Source organism: Sciurus vulgaris (assembly GCF_902686455.1).
Source record: "Sciurus vulgaris genome assembly, chromosome: 9".
In the NCBI taxonomy this organism is placed as follows: Eukaryota; Metazoa; Chordata; class Mammalia; order Rodentia; family Sciuridae; genus Sciurus; species Sciurus vulgaris.
Genome location: NC_136469.1, coordinates 21,442,531 through 21,466,274, shown reverse-complemented (window position 1 = coordinate 21,466,274; position 23,744 = coordinate 21,442,531). Strand labels below are relative to the sequence as shown.

General features: G+C 38.5%; 1 protein-coding gene across 8 annotated transcripts in view; it reads left to right on the top strand.

The window, feature by feature from the left end:
- Nucleotides 1-23,744, top strand: part of INPP4B (inositol polyphosphate-4-phosphatase type II B) — a 781,666-nt gene that overhangs the window by 445,787 nt on the left and 312,135 nt on the right. The gene's annotated exons all lie outside the window — the stretch shown is intronic.

Here is a 23,744-nt window from a genome sequence, read left to right as displayed (position 1 = left end):
AAGTTGCTTGTGTTTTCCTATTGACCTTATGATTACTTGGGATTAACTAGTCAAATAAATATGTTACTCTGCCCTTTCAAATTCACTTACATACATTCTAGTCTTAGATATTTTAAAAGAAAAATAATGACCTTTTCTCTGTGTCCTTGATAGAGCTACTACTTTGCTGTTTGTTGTTCTTGTACTCTTCTACAAATCCAGACCTAGATTGATTATCTTGGTGACTTTAGTAGAAATGCAATTAATCATCATAGCAAATGAGAAGAGCCTAACTGTTGATTTAGAATGCCTTTCCTTTCCTCCTCCTCTATCCTTCTTCTTTCCATTCTTTGCTCTCAATGAGGCAGATGGATGGGTAAGGCTTGGCAGATGGGGGTGAGTGGGGTTATAGGAGCTATTAGCATCCTTATTAGGATTCCAGTGACATTTTGATTATTTTCCTCATTATGAGGGAATCCGTTTTTTGCAGGATGGGCTGTTCTAATATCCAGCTGCTTGGTGGGGACTTTAAAGCCTGAAATTGAAGCCCATGGCTGGGAAATGAAAGCCCAAGTTCTTTCAGTGAAATTGATGTCTTACGGATATTTACCAATTGTATGTCCCCCTTCAAATATCCTGAAACTAAAACATGGACAAAAGTGTTTTGAAAACACTATTTACAGTCTTAAGGAGTCAGGCTGAGAATCTGAGGCTTTCATATGGCACAGTGGAAACTTCAGAACAAGGAGGAACTTCAGAAGCAAAGAATAACATTATTAAAATTTGCCTTTTTCCCTCTTCCTCCCAAATGAGTAGGTGTTTTGGAAGGTAGGACAAGGCTCTTTCAGAACCCCACTGAGGACAGCCAGCCCTCAAAACTGCAAACATATGATTAGGTTACAAAGTCGTTTTTGCTCATGGTCAAAATTTGAAATTTTACTCTATTTTGCAGAAGTGCACATTGACCCTGTTCTTTCTACTCTGGGGGTAAATAAATGTTTGCTCTAGCCTCATTAATTTACAGGAGAGAATCTAGACTCTAGTAGACACTAAACATTTCTCAGGTGAGCATATACACTACCAATTACTAGCAACCCCCATTAGAATCTTCTAGAAAAAGTGACTTTATCAAGATTGGATGTAAATTTATTGAATTATGTGTGTTATATGCCCAAGGCAGTCTGGTCATAATATAATTTCCTAGACAGAAGTGTCAAGTTTGCTGTATTCATTTCTTCTAGGGAAAATAAGAGAATTTTGTGTTTAGAATAATTTGACTTCACTTGTTGATCTAAACTGACTTCTGAAGAACTTTCAGTCTTAACTATACTTGTTGAGGCTTAAATTCTGCTGGTTGGCCTTCCTCTTGATCTGCAAGACAGGAAGCGGTGGGTAAGGAAAAAGAAATTGAGATTTCCAATCACTAAGTACATACTGAATGCTATGTTTAATAGGTGATGCAGGTCCTCTCTAACCCCCATGTCACTCTTTTGAGGGAAGTGTTGTTATGCCCATTGTCGAGATTAAAAAAACTGATATTCTGAGATATTTCTCAGAGATCCCGTATTTTTTCCAGCCTATGTGATGGCACATACATCCTTGACAGGTCTCCCTTCTCTTTCACCCCATGGTACAGCACCTTTACTTCAGCTGATATTTTGAAAACACTCCCTTCATTTGGAGTTTAATAATCGATTGAGGGGAACAAAAAGTCAGTATTCGAGTGTAGGGAAAAAGAACCATACCCTAAATTTCTAAGCTCTTAAGTATGTAAAACTAATTGCAGATGTTCAAATAAATTTTATGATGAAGTGGCCAACTCCAATTGATGAGAAAAATGACTGATAATATTATGAAATGTCTGAGTTCATGGCTCAAATTTGCTTTCCTCTCCTTGGCTTTGTTTGTTCCTTCTCTGTGTTCTGTGTGGTCTCTGAGCTTGGTCATGTGCCCCGACTTTGCCTTCTGGAATGCTCCTGTCTCTGTTGTCCCATGATTTGTGATGGGAGTTATAGATTCCATGTGGAAGGAGCTCAGATTTCTTAAATGTTACTTGGTGACATTTGAGTAAGTCCACTTCCTTTCTACCTCCTAAAAAGTAGTATAGATTTACAAAGGTATTTTTTTTTATTGAGGCATAATTTGCATAGAATAACAGAGAGAGAGATCCAGTGTTCAGTTTGATGAGTTTGACTGTCACACATGCCCAGGTAGACGTTTTGTTTCTTCCAGAAGTTCCCTCCACCCCATTCAACTTGAAGCAACCACTTTCCTATGGACACATTTTGCTCCTCGTGGATATTTGCATGAATGAAATCACGAAGTACACACACTCCCTGTGGCCAGTGTCTTTTGCTCCACTGGTTGTTTTGATTTATTCATTTGTTGCATGAATCAGTAGCCCATTCCTCTTTATCACTAGCTGGCATTCTGTTCTAGTGATATGCCACAATTTGTTTACGTTTTTATTCAAAGACATTCAGATTGCTTCTGCTTTTTGATAATGATGAATGAAGCATCTATAAACATTTGTGCACAAATATTTGTTTGGATAAGTGCTTTTATTCTTTTGGGTAAAAACTCAGGAGTATAATTGTTAGATTATAGGGGAGATTCATGTTTAATGTTCCTAAAAACTGTCAAAGTATTTTTCAAAGTTGTCGTATGATTTTATACTCCTACTCATGGTAATGTATGAGAGCTACAGTTGCTTGCTGCACATGAAATTGCCAATCATTTGCAGTTAGCTTTTCTAGTGAACTTACAGCAGTATCTCATTGTGCTTTGGATTTGCATTTTTCTGATGACTAATTATGCTTAGTATCTTTCTTAATGCACATTGGGCAGTCATCTATTTTTTTTTTAATCAAATCTTTTGTCTAACAAAGTAATTTTCTTTTTATTTTGATTTCTAAGAGTTTTTTGTCTATCATAAGAGTGCTTTTTTTGAATATATGTATTACAAGTTTGTTTTCAGACTTTGACTTGCCTAATCATTTCCTACGCTGGTATATTTCATTGATCAGAAGTTTTAGATTCTACATTTCTTCAGAGGGTTTTTGTTTGTTGTTTTCTTTTTTTGTTGTTTTTTTTTTTTTTTTGGACTCTCAAAAGAGAAGAAAAAGGTATTTATTGATCCCTCCTCTCTTTCTACAATAAATAATGATGTTTGCTTGGTGAAAGACTGCTATTTGATGGTATAATAATATAATTAATTTAATCATGAATTTTTTAAAAAATCTTTTGGCCATAACATTATAAAACCACTAACAGAATACATAAGGAGAAGTCCCTGTGATATTGGTCTGAGCAAGTATTTCTTGGATATGACCCCCAAAGCACAAGCAACAAAAGCAAAAATAAACTAATGGGGTTGCATCAAACTACACAGAAGCTTCTGCACAGCAAAGGAAGCAATCAGTGTAGTGAAAACACAACACGCAGAAAAATTATTTGCACTCTGTATATCTGATAAGGCGCTGATATACAAAATGCATAAGGAACAGAAACAACTCAATAATAAGAAAACAACCTAGCTTTAAAAAATAGGCAAAAGGTCTGAACGTTCTCAAAAGAAGATTGAAATGTCCAATGAGTATATGAAAAACTGCTCATCATCACTAATCATCAGGGAAATACAAATGTAAACTACAGTGAGATAACCTCACACTTACTGGAATGGTTATTACCAGATAGACAAAAGATAAAAGGTAGGTGAGGAGGTAGAGGAAAATTGAACTACTGGTGAGATGTAAATTGGTACAGTCTTTATGGGAAATAGTAAGCAAGTTCCTCAGAAAATTAAAATGGAAGTAGCATATTAGCCAGCCCATCCCACTTTTAGGAATATATCCAGAGAAGTTAAAATCAGAATGTCGAAGAGATATTTGCATTCCTATATTCATGGCCGCATTATTCCCCATAGTAAGAAATGGAACCAACTTGAGTGTCCATGGACAGATGAATGAAAATATGAGATATGTACACAGTGGAATCTTATTCAGTCAAAAAAGAAGGAAATTCTGCCATTTTGGGCACCATGGGTGAATCTGGAAGACATCATGCTAAATGAAAGAGGCCAGACACAGAAAGACAAATATTACATGCTGTAATAGGTGTGGGACATAAAGAAGTCGAATGCAAAGAACTAGAGAGCACAGTGGTGCTTTCCACCGGTTGGAGTGGGTAGTGAAGGGGGAGATCCTGATGAATTGGCTCAAAGTTTCAGTTAGAAAGGAGAAATAAGCATCAGGCTCTCTTGCCCATAAGGGTGACTATAACTAATAACAATGCATTACATATTTCAGAATCACTAAAAGAGTAAATTTTTAAATGCTCTAGCCATAAAAACACAATTGTCTGAGGAGATGGATTTATTAACTAGGTTGATTTAGTCATTGCATAATATAAAACATTCATCAAAACATCACATGACACAGCACAAATACATATAATTATTTTTAATTTCTACATTTTTAAAATTAAAAATGATTTCTTTTCATAGATAAATCAATAAATAAAATCTTTTACCTTTGGGCAAAGGCCTGAATTATCAGATGCTTGACTCTGAAGTAGCCTCATTCTTATTTTATTCCCTGGGGATCCACAGAGCTGTTGTCTCAGCAGATCTGAGCCTTAGTGCTCTCACCCGTGACTGTACACAAATGTGAAAGTTTCAGAAAAATTGTTTAACCTCATCTGACATTGCAATAGGTGGAATTAAAATCACCTTCTTTCAATTAAATAGAAATCGTTGGGTAAGGGCCACTTGCTACTCTGTTTCTGAAGGTGGGCAACTTCATTACTACTAATCACCCCCAGTAGAGAAGCATAACCTAACCCACATTTCCTGAGGGAGTGGATGTTGAGTGGAGGCACAGCTCAGTGAGAACTTGGGCCAGCATTCCCTATTTAATGTAATTTAAAAAAAACTCAAAAGTTATTTTTATGGGACAAAGGAATATTGGGGATAAAATTTCCTTAAAGTTTATGGGAGGAAAAAGGTCATATCCAAGAAGAGTCAACAGATGTATATACATACACACACATGCACATGTGTGTGCATATATATTATATATTTTAATAATAATACTTAGCTGATCAGGCATCAAAACATAACATAAAACTACAGCAATTAATTGTGTACAGTATTATGGCAAGAATGGAAAAATAAATAAAAGGTAGAATATAGAATCCAGAAGCTGATTCCAGAATACTTGATGATTAGCTTTGCTTTAGATAATTTTAACTCAGCAGGCAAAGAATGGATTATTTAAGAAAACAGTGCAGGTGAAATAACTGTTCATCTGGAAAAATAATAGTACAGTTACATCATATTCCATGTATGGAAGTACGCTCCAGGTGGCTTAATTAAGTGTGAGAATGCTAAATTACATTAAAATGTCCAGAAAATAATCTGATTAATAATCTGGGAGTTTTTTGTATAATTATCTGCATAATCCAGGGGTGAGGAGCAGGGAAAATTTTCTGAAGAATGGCAGTCCAAAAAGACGTCTATGATAATTTATGACTCTATGGTAATCTATAGGGTTTCTTCCACATCCAGCGTGGGTGAGGGAAAGGGTTTCTGTCAGAGGGATGAGTTGGCTGTAGATTAATCACTAAGAAACTTACTTAATAAAGTAACCACAGGAGACAATTATCTTTTTCAATCAAAGGAGACATGACAGATTGAGCCATGTTAAGATCTGGCTTCTAACAACAATGGAGGTGCCCACCTTCCCTTTATTTATAGTTATACAGGTAAAGGGGGGCCAGGAGAAGCTTTTCTGTGAGAAACAGGATGGGGTGGAGTTAAGGAAGCCATTTGCTTTAGTGGGTTATCCCAGCAGGACCAGCCTATTCCCAGTAGTGAGCCACTGCATGGATATCACATACTTCAGGCAATCTGGAATAATCACTCAGTGATTGCCAGTTCCTGAAAGCCAAATCTCTTGTCTGACAGCTCACCAAGCCTGGTTATAATCGCTGGTCATAAATGGTTCCCCACAGTAATCTAAACATTTTTATGGGAATATATGGCATACAAAAGGAAAAAAGTAGATATGGAATATTATTTGAAATATTCAAATTGGTGGGGTTAATCCCTGTAAAATAGAAAAAGTTCTACTTTGGAGAAAAATGGTCAAAAGATCCAGCAAAGGATTTGAAAAGATGGTCTTGAGAAAAATGAATTCAATTCAGAAAAATAAGAGGCATGGAAAATGTTCCAATTGCCTTTTCATGAGAACACACCATTAGAATAGCAATGGAATTACCAAGTTTTTTATAAGACTGGCTAAAATTTTAAAGATCCGTTGCAGGACAGTTATGAGGAAAAGTATACTGTCATATGTTACTGATTGAATATAAATTTTTGCATCTTGTAGAAAATAGTGTAGTAGTATCTCTTAAAATAACAAGTATCATTCTGATGTATACTCCTGGTTACCAACCTCATAGAGCACCAAGATTTAAGGAAAAATGGGAAGAGCTCGACACAGGGGCACATGTCTGTCATCCTTGACTACTCAGGAGGCTGAGGCAGAAGAATCTCAGGTTTGAGGTTGGCCTCAGTATCTTATGAGACCTTAGCAACTTAGTAAGACCCTGTCTCAACATAAAAAATTAAAAGGACTGAGAATGTAGCTCAGTGGTAAAGCACCCCTGGGATCAATCCCCAGTCCCCCCATCCCCAAAGAAAAGAATATATAGAAAAGTGTATTTGAGCATGACTCATAATAGTGATAAACCAGAAGCAGGGTGAAGGCATGTCAGTGAGGGAATGTGAGAATAAACTGTGGTGCATCCAAAGAAGGATGGACTAAATTGAATCTCTAAAAGCGTCCAGAACATGCCATTGCATAATCGAGAAAAGTAAGATGTTTCAGAAAACATTGTATCACTTTGTTTTTTAAGAAACTAATAATGAAAAGTGCCTTTATCTATGTATGAGAATTGTGTTTAGATATTAATATAGTAATGGAATGGAGAAGGAGAAGAGTGAACGAGGAAGTGACAGAGCATGAGATAAATAAGCTGATAACAGGATAAGTTGTTGTCTAATAGGTCTTCTTAAAGATTTCCTTACTCCTAATAAAACGTCACTTCAAAAGGTAAGCGCCATTCCCATTATTTGTACATGGAATCTGTTGGCCTGAGAGGAATGTCACTTTGGCATTCTGAAGATTCAGCACATCAGGGCTGTCAGCAGTCCCCCATGAGAGGGACTGTCCTGAGCAAGTGGCAACTTGGGAGCGTACTGGCAGGTGGGGGCCTAGGAAGACACGAGGAACCGCCTGTCACTGATCATGATATGGAATGAAGGCAGTCACTGAAAATATCAGCCGGGCAGGTTCCTGCAGAGAGGGGGGAATATTCCAGTCATTGGCAATACTTCATGAAGACCCTGGGAACTCCCTGAAACAACTAAGAGGAAGTTGAAAAGGGGTTCTGTGTTCTCCACTAGCAAGTGGGAACACACCATTGTGCTATGTTACAGGCAGTAAATGGTGTGACTTATACATACTCAAAGGAGACCTAGAGGGTTGATCTTTTGACCTGGTAACACCAGTTAAATAATCTGATAACTGACGACCTCTGAGATTTGTGAGTGATCCTAAAGCCCTGCTTGGAAAGGCAGTTGATATCAGCTTCAAGTTATTTCCCTTGATAGGATGTAGACTTGCTTCTTAACTTTTAAGTATGCTGCAGTTGCTACCATTTGCCTGGTGGCTTAGGCCTTTAGCACCTGCTGGCTGGCTCTGCTGTCTTGTCTCCACTGTAGCATTCTTGATGCAGCTGTACATGCAGGTGGATGCTTTGTGAACTGACCGTCTGATGGTGGGGAGCACACCTGGTGGTGGGTGCTGGAGACGTGTGTCTTGCATTGACTTCTCATTAATGCTTGGTTTTGCAAAGCTGAAATGTGATGTGTTGGCAAAATATTTCTTCTGCTTAGAAAGGAGCAAAAGCTAGTAATATAAAAGGTTATTCTGCTTTGGCTAGGAATAGCTTTTAATTACCAAAAGTTGATATATGCTGCACAGTAGGAACAAAAGGAAATTCTGAAGAAGCATGGGCTTTCCTTGGAGTCATTTGAATGGAATGATAATGACAACTAGTTTGGATCTGGCCTTTAAATTCAGGTGCAAATTATTTTTAAATGTAGAAAAGTCACTTTCTGCCACAGCAGAAGATGATGTCACATGCTGAAAAATGTTAAGGACATCTGTTTCCACATCACAAAGATTTTATTCTCCTTAGGTTTTCATGGCATTGAGTCAGACTGTCTTTGAAGATGCATTTATTGAGGCTGGAGCTAAATGCTGAGGTGACAGCTGCTCCTTATACACTGTCCCAAGGAATTTGTGTGTGAACTCACAAAGATAGTAGTCTTTCACACAAACTTGGGTAATTGTTTTGAGTTGTGCTTTAGACAGCAGCTTTTGGAAGGCACCATTGAATTTGTTGAATCAATGATACCGGACATTTTATATAATATTCTGATTTTTTAAAATTTCCACTTTTTTTTTAACAAAAAGTCACTGATAGTTATAATAGCGCTTTGCAATGTGTGACAGCAGTTTCTAAGAAAATATTAACTGCATAGGACCTAAGTGTAAACAACAGCTCACCCACCACAACCCCCACTCCCATCCCTACTCAGGGAATCTGAAGCATATGTTCTAGCTACCACATTTGCTTTTCATTCTTGAATTTCAATTGAGACACAGTGAAACCAGCAGAGCAGCTTGTTCTGGTCTCAGAGAAACAAAGAAACTGGAGCCTCATCTTAGACACTCTGGTCTTGTGGTTGTGGATTCACACACACAATTTTAAATGTGAGCTTTGTGCAGTGAGTAATATTCACAAAGTTGTGCAGTAGGTAAGGCTTTAAACTTTAAATTCCAGGCTCAAGTTCATTTGTAGCTGTAAAAAGTTCAGGCAGTGTTGCTAATCAGAGGAACATTCTCCATACACTGAGACCCTCTTCAGTTAGTGCAGGTTTGGGGCAGAAGCATGTCTTCCAGGTTTTACTGTCTTTGTCTTTTGCTTTCCCAGAATAGATGTAGAACAGACACCTTTCCTTCTCATTAGTTTCTTTGACTTTGAACTTGCAACCTAAGCAAGTATCTGAGAAAAGACATTACCAAACTGGAAATGAATAATTGCAATAGAAAGTGAGAAGCATTTGAAAATCCAACCAGTGGATGTGAGAACAAGGTTTCTGAACACCGCAAGGGGAAAAACAGATACCCAGAGTGTTGAAAGCCACGCCAAGGACATTTGCACATTTAGGATCAAGGATACAACTCTGTGTTGTCTCATAGATTCATTCTCAATCACAATGCCATGTTGAGAGCAGAGGACACAAAGTTTTGGTTTTATTTTTTTTATGATTTCACTGTGATTTTATTTGTACTCACATAAGCACTGGGGGAGTAGGAAGCTGTTAATCTACCCCCAGGGATCTCCCCAGAAGTCTTCATTTTAAAGATTCTATTCTGTTTGCAGCTCTATGGACATATTTTCATGTTTCTATCTTGCTTGCTAATTCCATCACTCCATCCTTGAAGATAAGAGCAACATCTTTGTATCTTCAGCAATTCTTTTATTTATTGCTCAGGAATATTTGGTCCTCTGATTTTTTAAAATTCCATCATTAATCCACTGCCATTTTCTTGAGCAACCAGGTTGGACCAGGTACATGGACCAGGTTCTTCGGCTGACTGCTATTGCTATTGCTATTGCTGTCACCCCAGGTGCTTGTGACTTGGTCTGCCTTTCTCTCTGATATTCTTAGAGGGTGGGAGTGCAGCCATTAGCTTTTATTTCACATGTGTTTTCCAATAACGCTGCATCAGTTTACCCCATTGTTAATTGGTTTTAGAGGTTCAGCCTGTGTTCAGCCACATTGCCCTGGGCCTGAGGTGAGGCAGAACATCATGGTGGAAGGCTGTGGCCGAGGAAAGCTGCTGAGCTTATTTCAGTCAGGAAGCACAGGAGAAGACACAAAGTTTAAAGTCGAAAGCTGTAGTTTTAGATCTGTTACTTAACGGTCTGACTTTGGACAAGTACTCTCGTCTTGGGTCTTGGTTTCTGCAGCTCTGAAATGGAGACTTCAATATCTGCTCTGTTCGCCACTGGAAGGTAAATATAAAACTCATATAAAATTGCTTTGGAAGTAAAAAATGCAAGAGAAATGCAGGTTTCAGCAACATTTACTACAGATATTATTTTTGTACTTAGGGGTTCTTTCCTGAGTGACACTGTTTATTTCTAAGAGAAGGATTAGTGGTTTGATGGTATCAGACTCCACAAGGTTGACTATGTTCCCAGTGCATCCATCAGTCTGCATCTTGTCTATGTTCTTGTCAGGTGATTTGCGTCTGGGTGCAGAGCCTGTGCTGATGCACCAGAGCTGATTCACTTTGAACACAATGGATAAGAAGCTATTTTATCTGTTTTTATTTTAGTATTTCATTACTCTGATACTTAGTTTTCTGATTCTCCAACATTCATTTCCTGAGTGAGTATTTCTTTCCCAAAGGGGAAAAAGACCTGCAAAGTATAATCACTTCATAGACATGCCCACGCTTTCCATTGTCATAAAGTCATTTTGATACCTGAGTCTCATTTCTCTTAGGTTACAAATGGAAGTGTGTCTGTGGGTCTCCCTTCTAAAACCACACATGAAAAAGAATGACAGAGAAGAAAGAAAAAAACACCCTTTTCTTTCAGATTCACTTTTCAAATCATACTTGTTCCTGATGGGCTGACCAGCAAGTCACCCTGTCCCTCTTCTTCACCCTTCTGATTCTCCCATCATCCAGTTTGATATTTGAGACATCATTCCCACTGTCCAAAATGAAAGGCTTTTGTAAGACTCTTTGACCTTGAACATGGCAAAAAGTAAAAGCAGCAAATAAAAAATCATTTTCTGTTTCACACAATCTTCCTTTGCTTTCTTTAAAGGCATTTGTTAGAAAAAGATTAGCAAAATGTTTCTTCTCTAGCTGACCTCAAGAGAATGTTTAAGTAGGTTAGATTGTTTGAAGCAATGTCTGAGACCATAGCCACCTAAAAACTGTGCAAAAATTACCTCCCCATGGGGAAAATGGTTTAACCAGTTAGACTCTCAGAAACATCAAAGATAAAATAGAAGAAAGACTTAAGTGCTATTGCTTAATCACACATTGGACCAGAGTACAAGTGGTGTTAATAATGAATGGCAGATTAGAGAGAGGAATGTCTTTCTGCCCTGCTCTATAAATCACTCACCTTTTACAGCATTGCTAATTCTGCTTGGGACATTAAAAAATTAACAAATAAATGTCATAGCATTTCATCAGGTACAAAGAGTTTGTGCATATACCATCAAATTTGCTCCTCATAGGGGTCCCCTCCATTCAGAGTGTCACTATATAGAAGAAGGAACTAGAAATTGAATTTAAATAATTTGCTTAAGTTCATATTGAATTGCCAGAGTCCAGGTCTTCTGACAGTGAATCCAATGTACTAAAGAAGTTTCCAAGGAATTATATTAAGGCACCTAACTCTGTTAAATCATTTTGGTTTGATGATAATTTCCAATCAGTTCACTGCTGACGACAATCCCCACTTATAAATATGGTCTGAATCTCGCTTCTTGAGTGGAAATCTTCTGTAGACATCCAGAGTAACTGGGTAGATGATACCTAGTGCCCTAGGAGCCAGTGGATTTGAACACACAAGCAAAAATATCTTTAGTCCATTTTAATCCTGGTAACCCTGTTTTACATTGCTGTATAATAGCTGTGATGATTATAAGAAGTCAGTATCGTTGGTGCCAGTCTTGGGTTTGCTGAGTTCCAGATGTGAAACTCTGGTACAGATGAACTGACATCCGGGAAGAGCTAAGCCATGTTGCCCTATGATCATGAGATCTTATCCCAGTATGATGATAATTTCAAGATGGAAATAGTTAAGCGGGGAGATGAACTGTGTATCTGAAGGCTGTTTCCTCTGATGGGAAATTCTTAGAGATTATATTTGTCCACCACGGTTCATTCTGTCACAATTTAGTATACACTAATTCTTTATAAAGTGCTATGTAGTAAGAATATAAAGCAACTATATTTAAGACTTCTTTCTATTAATTTAATTCTCAATATGATATATTAGACATGCAGATGGGATGTCCATGTGGACTATGTAAGTGATCATGTGGAAATAGGTGGATGGAATTAAGAAATAGGGATAAGATTTATGTTGTCGAGAAGTATCTAATAGTAGCTTAAATAATTAGGCATTATTTTTTGCTTACACTGCAGAAAGTTCAGCATCCAGGCATTTGCTGATATTGGTTCAGATGCCTCATGCTATGATCAAAGGCACAGGATTTTTCTCTTTCTTCTTTATGACTCTAATCATCCTGACCTTTAGTACACATGTTTGTCTCTTACTGCATGGATAGGAGATAAAATGCAGTAATTCCAAGGCCTTCTGTTTGTTTGAGAAGCCAGGAAGCCAAAAGGAAAAGCGTTATACCTCTGATTTTGTCCCTTTTATTCAGGAACATAAAGGCATTTAAGTCTCATTCTAGAATCTCCTTGGCCAAATTGTGTCCAGTGCATCTGTTCTTCCAAATTCTTTGTACTGACATATACGAAGAGGAAGCTAGTTGGAAATGACTTTTGGATTAAGCATGTGGCCACTCGATTTAAAATAACCATTCAGAAGAGAGCCTTACAGATGCCATCTTTGAAAATGAGAGATTCAAGAAAGAAAGAAGGAGAAAATGATCCAAAGTGGTACCCTGGAAAGTACTGACAGTGGGTCTGAGAGATGGTCAGCTTCCGATAAAAATGATAAAGAGCAGTAAGAAAAAAGTGGAGGAAAGCAGATAGTGCCCGGGGCACTTTTAAGATGGAGAGAAAGGGTGGTGTTGCCTGGTTCTACAAGGATATCCAGGAAGATGGAAAACAAATTGGACTCAGTGATTAGAAGGCAGGTCACTGGCCCTGAGAAAATATTCAGGGGCTGGGAAGAAGTTTGGAGGCTAAGAGGTGAAAGAGGAGGCTTGTAAACACTGAGTATCAGAAAGAAGAGAGGGTAGCAGTGCCAGCAAACACACAGAAAGGTTGTTTGATGATTGGGTGTGTTTGGCCACATTCGCAGATGTGATCTAGGCCATCTCTGCACACAGTGGTGAGTCACCCAGAATCCTGGGGTAGAGGGGTGGTGGGGGTTGCGGAACAGAGAGATGCAGATGTCTTGGTAATTTGTTTAGAGTAATTACAGAAACCAGAGTAATTAAAGAAAACCCTCATGCACGAGTACACACACACACACACACACACACACACACACACACACACACAGATAGATATAGATATATGTAGATATTTAAGTTCACACTGTAAAATTTCTTCTTTGTCATTACTTATGCTGCAGTCCTTTCCTTGGATCAGTTTACCAAGTAAATAATAAAATAATAAAATGCCTGTTTTGGAACTACACCATTCGAATAACAAGTAGGAGAATTATTTTTCATGATGCGTCTGGCAATTCTGGTGGGGAGTAAATTGTATTATGAGATGCTCACCAGTAATATGACTTCCCTGAGGACATAAGGAGATTAGTGTCATCTAGTCATTCCTTAATATTTATAACAAGCTCAATAAAAAAGATTATTTTGACTGGTTTGACAAAATCCAGAATAAATATGCTAAAGAGAAAATCATGTGAAAGAATGAAAAAACGAAGATGTCAGAAATTGTGTTCAGCAATAACCTATATGCTGCTTCTCTGCACCATCTCAAAAATATTGCAGCATGCAAAACTCCCCCTTTTATTAACATATCCTCTTTATTCTACATCTTCCAAACTGTGAGTGTTGCTAAGAGATCCAGATCACTGCAGAAAGTATAAGCACAAAATATGCGTCTTTGCTTAGAACAAGGTCACTGGCATCATGGTTAAGATTGTGAGCCTGGGCCCACTTTCAACAGATGTCTATTCGGGTTCCCAACCTTTTAATCCCATAAGCATCAGCCAGTTACTTAACCTCTCTGGACCTCAGTTTACTCAGCAAAGAAATGGGGGACCATGAGCAGAGTGGCTACTGGAGTGTTAGTAAGGGGATCAGTGCTGCAAAGCTCCAGCAGAGTGCGGCACAGAGAAGGCTACTTGCTCTTGCTCCTGGTCTTAATATTACTACATAATCTTTATTTAAATTTTACTACTACAATTAACCTTGGAAAATTTTGTTTTCTGCATGTTTTAACAAAAACCAAAGAAAAAATTCTCACCTGGGAATATAATAAAGAATAGCATTTCCTAAATGACACTTTACCTTACATATGTATGTTCAAATATGTATTATTTATTACATTTATTTTAATTTTTTTAGAAGGGGTTTCACAGTGTTTCCCAAATTGGTCCTCAATTCCTGGGCTCAAGCAGACCTCTCACCTCAGTCTTCTGAGGAGCTGGGACTACAGGATGTCACCAGTCCCTGCTGTTTATGTTTTAAATGTGTGATAATACTTATCATTTCTTTGAGTAATTATACACTTATTTCGCACTTACCAATATAACAGCAAATTCTTTTTTTGGGGGGGAGGAATGGGTACTGGGGATTGAACTCAGGGGACTCAAACACTGAGTAACAGCCCTATTTTGTATTTTATTTAGTGATAGGATCTTACTGAGTTGCTTAGGGCCTTGTTAAGTTGCTGAGGCTGGCTTTAAACTCGAGATCCTCCTGCCTCAGCCTCCCGAACTGCTAGGATTACAGGTGTGCACCACTGTGCTTGGCAACAGCAAATTCTTAATAGTGCTGTTTTGTTCCAGACAGAATTCTCTGGAGTTTATGTATTTCCTCATTTAATCTTTTTTTTTTTTTTTTTTTTTTGTATCAGAATTGAATCCAGGGATGCTTAACCACTGAGCTACATCCCCAGCCCTTTTTAATATTTCTTTTGAGACAGGTTCTCACTCAGTTGCTTAGGGTTTCGCCAAGTTGCTGAAGCTGGCTTTGAACCTGCCATTCCTCTGCCTGGGCATCCCAAGCCACTGGGACTACAGGTGTGTACCCCTGTGCCCAGCTTCATTTAATCTATATAAATTTTTATTAGGCATTAGAATCTATTGGTATCACCCATATTTCCTAGACGAGGAGTTAGAGGCACAGAGAAGGGAAGCACCTCTCCCAAGACACAAAGCTACTGAGTAGAACTTTTCAGATTTCAACCAAGCCATGTAGCTCCAGAGCCTCTGCTCTTCTTAATCACTGTATTCTAAAATGATCATAACTAACTTGGTAAATAATTGTCCAGATAGCTTTTATATCTTGTCATAAGAATGTTTTTTACTTGTTTATTTTATGTCTCAAAGGGAGCGATTCTAACCATGTCCCTAAAACATATTTTTCTCTTAAGTATTTGAGATTTATTATCTTAGGTTTTCAGAACCTTAAAAGGTCAAACGTTGTTACTCTATTCATCTTCTCAAACACTTTCTACTTTATGAAAGGGCACCAGTCTATTCAATATAGATGCAAAAAATAGAATTTATGACACATACAGCACTTGGCTCTTCAATCAGGGCTCTTTCCACTATGCTGCATCACATGGAGTCAGATTTTCAAAATAGTAATTGTTAGCGCCTGCAGCTATTTGAAACTGATCCCTGTTCTGGCAAAGAAGAGAAATGATTCAGGTAAAAACCATCTATATTTCAAGTCCAGACGAGAGGTGCACTCATGCCCCTGTGCATGTGCATATCTGTATTTGTTTATTTTGCAAACAGGTGCAGAGGGTGAGCTCTCGGTTCAGAGTGTAGATGGAGGTAAAAACCTAAATAAGCAATCATGTGAGACCCTATTTGTGGTGACATCAAGGTAGCAGGAGTCAGTGTGGTGAACACTTTTGGGAATTCACTTCCAGGAGACTCAGCTCATTACTCCTTCCTGGAGAAAAAACTACTTCTGCGCACGATAGGAACGGCAAGGTTGTCATCAACCTTATTTTTTTTTGTCCTTGAGAATGTGCCAAGCTTCTCCTTCAGAGGCACATATTTCTGTGACTGTCAAGTCACTCTGGAAATGAAGGACAGACTTGGGAAGCAAGATCTGCCCCTCAGGGACATGTCTTCCAGTCTCTCTACCATTTGGTGTTGCCATGAAACATATTATTTTCTGCCTCTGTTATTACTTTCTTAGTGTTTCCTTTTTTCTCCAAATGCACAGCATTATATTACATAGAAAATATACAGCATATATTACACAGAAAAGATGTGGGAAATCACTCAGAGTCTGAACTACTTTTATTGGGGTGATTTATTTTAAGGGAAAACCTAAAAGAGTTTTAGAACTCTAGACAAGTTCCACTGGGACTCATTGTGCAGGGTTTACTGTGCTTCATAAGAGTGGGTAGTTTTTCAAAGCAAGTGCTAGACGTTGTCCCAGGCTGGTAATTGACTATTATGAAGGCACTTATTTATATCTGGAAGAGAGAGACTGGAGATGAACAGACTTGGGTGTGAGTATTTATAGGCTCTGATCTTAAGCATTTCACTTCTCAAACTGCAATATTGTTTAGACATTTAATGTGTCTGGTACTCTTGGTATGTCAAGAGGTTGCCCTCAGTTTCCCAGGCATGTGAGCTAAGCCAGGTAAATGAAACATCATTGGAACTACTGGGATTTTTTCCCCCTTTCTGGAAATACTGGGGAAATAATCCCTCCTTAGGATAAAAGGTAGTTGGCTCTCAGTAGTTAGCTCTTGGGACAAATCTGGCAGTGTCGTCAACAAAAATCAAAACCTCAAGGGTATGGATGATAGTTAAGCATCAGCACCTACAGGTACCCATACATGAGTAACCCCTGGGTACTTTATGTGAGCAAATAAATTCCAAGTTTCTTTATTTTTTAAATTTGTTCTTTTTAGTTAGACATGACAGTGGAATCTATTTTGATATATTTATACAAACACGGACTCTATCTCATCCTTATTTTTTACACTTTTTCCCCCTACCTCTGTTTGTTTCTCCAGTATTCCCTCCTTCCCATCTCCTTTCCTTCCTTGTGACTCCCCGCTTCCTCTTCCTCCTGCCTATCTGGAGAAGTGTCCAAGCTCCTTGTCCTGCCACAGGGGTCTTCCCAAAGTGAAGGACAGGGACCTTTGTTGGAAGGAGTTGTTTCACATTTGTAAATGATTCCTGTTGTTCAACTTAAAGAGCTTACATGGTTGCTCAGGTGACGTGACTGGGTAGAATTCACTTTCCACGGTGGTGCCTTTTTTGTGTATCTGGATATCTTAATGGACAGTTAGTAATGAAGAGCAGGAAGTAGGCACAAGGAGCCCTTGGGCAGAGTTCATGACATGCCTGGAGTTCCATGTGTGGAATCCTTTTTATTACTATTGTCCACTGTCTGACAGTACTTGCCCGAAATTAGTTTATAAAAACTAAGTTAAAGAATTAGGGAGTTCCAGGGAAATTGTATCCTAAAGAAAATTCACATATCCACCTTCAGCCTACTTCATGAAGTCAAATTAGACTTCTTCTAATGACAGAAACACATACACACACACACACACACACACACACACACACACACACAGATACATACAGATCCAGTATGTTAATCAATAATATAAATAGGACATTCATCCTAGAGAAGCAGATTAGAAACATACCAAATGTTGATAACTCCATTTTATGATGTACAACAAGGGAAAAGAAAAAAAAAAAAAAAAAAAACATTTATCTCCTCTTGGTTTTACAGAAGAAGAAATAAATAGCATTTGTTGAAGGTGAGATCAGGGCCTTGACAAAAGCATTGTGCAAACTGAGTTTTCTCCAAAGGGTTCAAAAGCAGAGCTTGTTGAAGAAGGCTATCAGTTATCCAAACAGCACTTCCCTGAAGGAAAGCATAAAAAGGAGGCTCCATTTAATAATGGTTCCAAAAGTCTCCCCCACCCCCATTTACATTTACTCCATTTACATCTTTGGATTTCTTTGAAATTGTCCTGGTAATTTTAGGTAGTCTATCAATACTTTCCAGATAAGATGATAGCAACACCCCAAGGCCCAGGAATGCTGGTAGGATTGAGGGTAGGTAAATAACCAAAACAATAGATCTTTCCCCTCAATCTTTTAAGCAAAGTGAATGTTGTTTGTTTCTAAATGTACTTCTATAATATCTCTTACCACTGCAAAAGATGTTCTTAACTCTTCATGAAATTTTGAAATTACGCTGAACTAATGATTAGACCTCATTAATTATAAAGACCTCCAGAAGAATTGGTCAGTTGATATTGGAATTTTGTATTTTTATGATGACTTGCACTTAGATTGAAAGACCTAAGAGAGAGAAATTTCTTTTATTCTTTTTTGCCTTCCTGAATTATAATTCAGAGCTAATATTTGTAACCAATGTCAAGGTACCAAGAGAATGATTTATCTCCATGTGCCTTTTTAAATTTCTTTGGACATGTACACATTATCCTGAGGAGAACATCCTATGTTTGTCGTTTCTGTCAGATGAAGGCTCAACTCGTGCCCTTGCAGAAGTCCTACAGCTTACATCACGACATTACTCATGCTTTAGTACCAGTATTCTTCATTCACAAGAAGAACCAAGGGCCTGCTCATTTCCCACTGGAGAAGTCCTCACAGTTTTCTCTTTACAATTAAACAAGCAGCCCCTGCTGGCTGGTGGCACAGGACTATAACCCCAGCAACTCAGAGGCTGAGGCGGGAAGATCAAAAGTTCAAAGCCAACCTCAGCAAAAGCGAGGCACTAAGCAACTCAGTGAGACCCTGTCTCTAAATAAAATACGAAATAGGGCTGGGGATGTGGCTCAGTGGTCTAGTGCCCCTGAGTTCAATCCCCAGTACCAAAAAAAAAAAGAAAAAAGAAAAAGAAAAGAAAAAAAGAAAGCAGTCCCCTGAATTGAATGGAGTCATGAAAAATGAGAATGAGAAGTTAGCTACTCATGGGACCTGTGCATATCAATTCTAAGGAATTCAGTGATACAAAATGGCAAGAATTATTGAGAAGACTATGTTTATGACCAATTGTTAATAATAAAAATCTCTCAGGCTTTCAATTAAAAGCTTTGACAATTTACCCTGTACACCAGATCTTCATTAATAATATTTCCCTGCCATGATTCACTTCCATTTCCCTAGCCCACAATATCTTTAATCATAATTTGTCTTTAATATAAGCATTCTATTTGCGATTTGCTGTAGTCTGAATTACATTATATTTTTAATCTTTCCTTCCTCCCTCCCTCCCTCCCTCCCTTTCCCTCCCTCCCTCCTTTCTTTCTTTTTCTTTCTTTCTTTCTTTCTTTCTTTCTTTCTTTCTTTCTTTCTTTCTTTCTTTCTTTCTTTCTTTCTTTCTTTCTTTCTTTCTTTCTTTCTTTCTTCTTTCTTCCTTCCTTCCTTCCTTTCTTCCTTTTTTCCTTCCTCCTCTCCTCCTCCTCTTCCTTTTCCCCACCCCTCTTTTTCCTCAGAATTGCTAAAGGTATGTGGAATTTTTTTCTCATTTAAGTGCCTTCACCGAGTGCCTATTGTGTGATAAATTCTTGAAAACTAAGGAAAGATGGAGGCATGGACTCCAGACCTGCATAAGAGAATGTGCCTTTCCAGCCAACACAGTTTAGATGTGTGCTTCGTGTTCCTAGGATGGCCAGCAGAAGGACACGTATGTTGTCCAGTACTTACTTCTTTCATTGATGATCAGTGATACTGACTGTTAGGATGTCACATGCCTTAGGATTAGAGTATTTTAGAATGTTCTTCAAAATCTGTTTTTCTTTATTTAATTCTGTGCCTTCAGTGTGAGGACTGGTTTTTGAGACATTAAACTATTGATTAAGAGAAGTCTGGTTTACTGTATTCTAAATTTCATTTTAGCATATGTGTGTTTTGGTTGCCTCTTCCTGCCCCACTTCAGCCCAGTCCTCCTTGGGCCTCTTTAATCATAGTCCCTGAAATCCTCGGCTTTCAGCTTTACAGAGCATCTAGAGATGAGTGGGAGACCCTACCAGAGATCAGAACATGGAAGGAGAGAGAGATCATCCAGCTCTTTGCAGCCCTCACCCTTTAGTGAGGTTCTGGATCTGGCTGCCCTCCTCCCCTGCCACATTTTGTTGGGTCCACCAAGCCTCCTCCTGGCTCCATCTCTCAGTAGGCCCCTAGGAAACAGGTTCCTTCCCACAAGCAGTAGGGAGAATTGACCGATGGGTGGGTAGTGTTTCATGGGTTCTTCTTGCATCCCTTGACCACACCCCCCCTACCTTTGTAAATGGTCCCTTCCTTTATTCCTTTTCATTTAAACCATTTTGAGCATGCCATCTGTTTCTTATCAAGTTCTGATCGATAGAGGAAAGAAGATGTGCTTTTAGTCAGTAAATACATTGGTTCATTACACAGCATTTGACTGATAGTGATACCTTCAAACTTCCGTTCCTTCCTTCTTGTTGACTATATCTTACTTATCTTTGCAATTCTGTGTTTCTATCAATCTTTCACACATTTACTTATTCCTATAGGATGCTTTAAAGAAATCTTTGTTTTGTTGAACTGAATTAAATTCAAGCTGGATTCTCCTGTTTTCACTGTATCAGTTCATGTGCCAAACTGCACATAACTTACTAAGTCACCATTTGCTCGCATAAACTAAAATAGTCATTTCTATAATTATATTTCAATTTATTTCCCGTTTTTCATTTTTGTGATTTACTTTAGTTACCCTCATGCTGAAGCTTAATTAATGAGTGTTTTAAATTAGAAATAGCAACCTCTAATAATATTTTATTAGAGCCATTTACTTTTTAATATTTTATGCCAAATTTATGGGCGTCATTTCACAATGGTGGGAAAACACTTTTAAAATTATTGTTGAATTAAGCTAATTAGAGGGTCAATTTGTATAATCAGGATGGAAGGTCAAATGGAAGTTACCCAGAATAAGTGAGGAGAGGAGTTGGTAATTTTGACCAGCATTAATAACTTGGAGAATAAAACCACTGCAACAACTTAATATATTTTAAAAATAGTGATGTACAATCCATAATGATGCTTTGTGGTTTTTATGCCTCACTGAATCGTGGCTGCTTTTGCAAGGCTCAAGCAATATAATGAGCGGCTGTGTGAAATGACTAATGTGAATACACATGGCGTTTAATTGATGTAGCAACATGCCCGAAATAAATGTTCCTTGCAGTGTCAAGTATAAACCTCTCTACATTTTTCAGTGTGCAATGCTGCCATCCAAGTGCATATAAGTGGGAAAGAAGGAATGGAGAAGGAATCTAAAAACTGCAAGTAGTACCAGAGAAAGAGGCATGAGCGTCTGGTTCTTCCCGTCCCTTCCTCCCGGGCCTCGCGGGCTGTTTCTATTGCAGTAAATCATTTCTGTGGAGAAGCAGAGATAATATTCTTCTCTCTCTGCCGAAGCCTGCCCTTCCTCCTGCACTGTCTCAGTTGATACTGGCATCTGCATGTAGCTAGTTTATTGAGCAGGCTCAGCTCAGCAGGGAACAAACATGAAATGGTTTTATTTTTTACCAGTCCTTGCTCCCCTATTGTGTGATGTCAAATTCCTCTCCCCAGTTGGATGGCAAATCCCTTCACAGCATCCCAGGCAGATTCCACGACTTTCAAGTCATTTTCCATTACTCAAATTCCGTCCAGTTGAAAACTCCAATTTCATGTGTTTTATAAAACTTTGCTTTCTAACAGCATGGGGACAGTCTCAAGGCCCCTGGATCTAGGAGAAGGAAATGTGGCTGGCTTATCTACTCCTTCTACTTGAGAGTAGGATTGGTTGGTAGGCACTTGGACACCTGCTTCCTCTTATTTTGCTTGTGCGGTTAAGGTGGGAAGAAAAAAATCAGAGTAGTTGTCTTTTACATGATTGGTGCTGTTGTAATTTTTGTCCATTGCTCTGCTAACCCAGTTAGTCCTTACTAGCATCATAGCTGAGTCTCTTAAAGGGGACATGCAGAAGATTGTTAGAGGGCTTCTGGGAGCTAGGCATCCCTTCTGTGGAGTCTCCTGCACCTGATTCTATGGACATGCCCTGTAGCTTCTTGCTCTGTGAGGTCCCTCATCTGACCAGATGTCCTCCATAGTCACCTGGTAAGGTGATTCTAGTCCTTCTCGCTTAATCATGGAAATCAGATACAGGAACTACAAGGTGCAATATTTAAAATCACCTGTTCTGCCTTTTTTCTTTTTATCAATTAGTTTTCTCTTGACTTAGGCAGACACAGGAATGATCAAGAATTTTCTGTAGAAATGGAAATCAATGAGCTGCTGGAACCCCAATAACTATTCAGGTTTCTCTTAACCTGAACAGAAGCCTGTTGAACAGAAGGTTGGTCTTATTTCCCATTAGGTTAAGAATTTGCAACAAGAATGAATGACCTCTTTGCTGTCTCTTTTTCCATTTTTATTTTTCATAGATAGGAAAGGGAAAGCAGGAGCCTGAAGTGGCATTGAGTTCACTTTAGCTACCTTAGAATATTCTGAAGATGAGGAGCCCCTACTGTCTGCAGTTCTGTTTAGGGTGGGGTACTAGTATTCATTTCTTCTTTGCGTTAAACATTAACAATCAATTTTGAAGAAAAGGACAAGTTCCATTTAAAATCCTGTTGCCTAGAAAGAGAGATTAGGAAAAGTAACAGTGGAACAGAAGAGTTATATCTGTTTGCTGAAATTTCCCAACTTCACCCTCCCAACCCCTGTGGACATCACGTGATTTCATTACACAGATCAGCAGAGAAAGACTGAGGTTGGAAGCAGGCGGCTTAAATTCTGGTCTGATCACTGTCTGAGCTCCGGAGTCACAGTGACTTCACCCTACCTTGCCTCAGATAATCCATCTTAGGGAATGCAGATGAACCTACCTGCCCTGACTTATCTTTCAGGGATGTTGGAAGACAAATGAGATAATATCTGAAAACCCTTTGGAAGAAATGTGATGTATAAATCTAGGGCGACATTATATATGAGACACCATCTTAATCATTCTTCCACCTGCTACAAGAGGCGATGTCTTTGTGCTGTTCAAAATGCATTAGGGGGATCACTGGACTCAATGAGTTTTGAAATCTTGGTTCCGCTTTACTTTCTGCATGAACTGACTTATTTCTTTAGGCAAGCAATGTCATCCCGTTACATTTACTTTCATATCTAAAATACATGTAGTAACATAATATTATTTACTCCTCAGAGGCACCACAAGGGTCAGATAACGCAATGAGGAAGAGATGTCTATGAAACGTGTAACACGTTTCGAAATATGTCTGAGCTTCTGTATGCACGAATATGTATGCAAATTGTATTAGTCTTCTTCATATTGCACCAAAACATTTGAGCAATTGACTTATAAAGAGAAAAGTTTTATTTGGCTCATAATTCTGGAGCTTCCAGTCCATAATCCGGATAGCTTCATTGCTTTGGGCCTCTGCCAAGGACACTAGATAGTAGTGATAGGGAGTGAGGGAGGTGCATGTCAGAAGAAACCACTCACATGACAATCCAGGAATCAGAGAGAGTCTGGTACCAGGGCCCCATAATCCCTTTTAAAGACACAGTCCCACTAAGGAAAGGATGTCCTGTAAGATCCCATCTCCGAAAGGTTCTGCCACCTCCCAATGCCAACTCCTGGGCATCTAGCCTTTAACACAAAGAACTTTGGGGGACATGCAGCAACCCAAATAGAGGATGAATAAAAAATTATAACTATATAATTATAT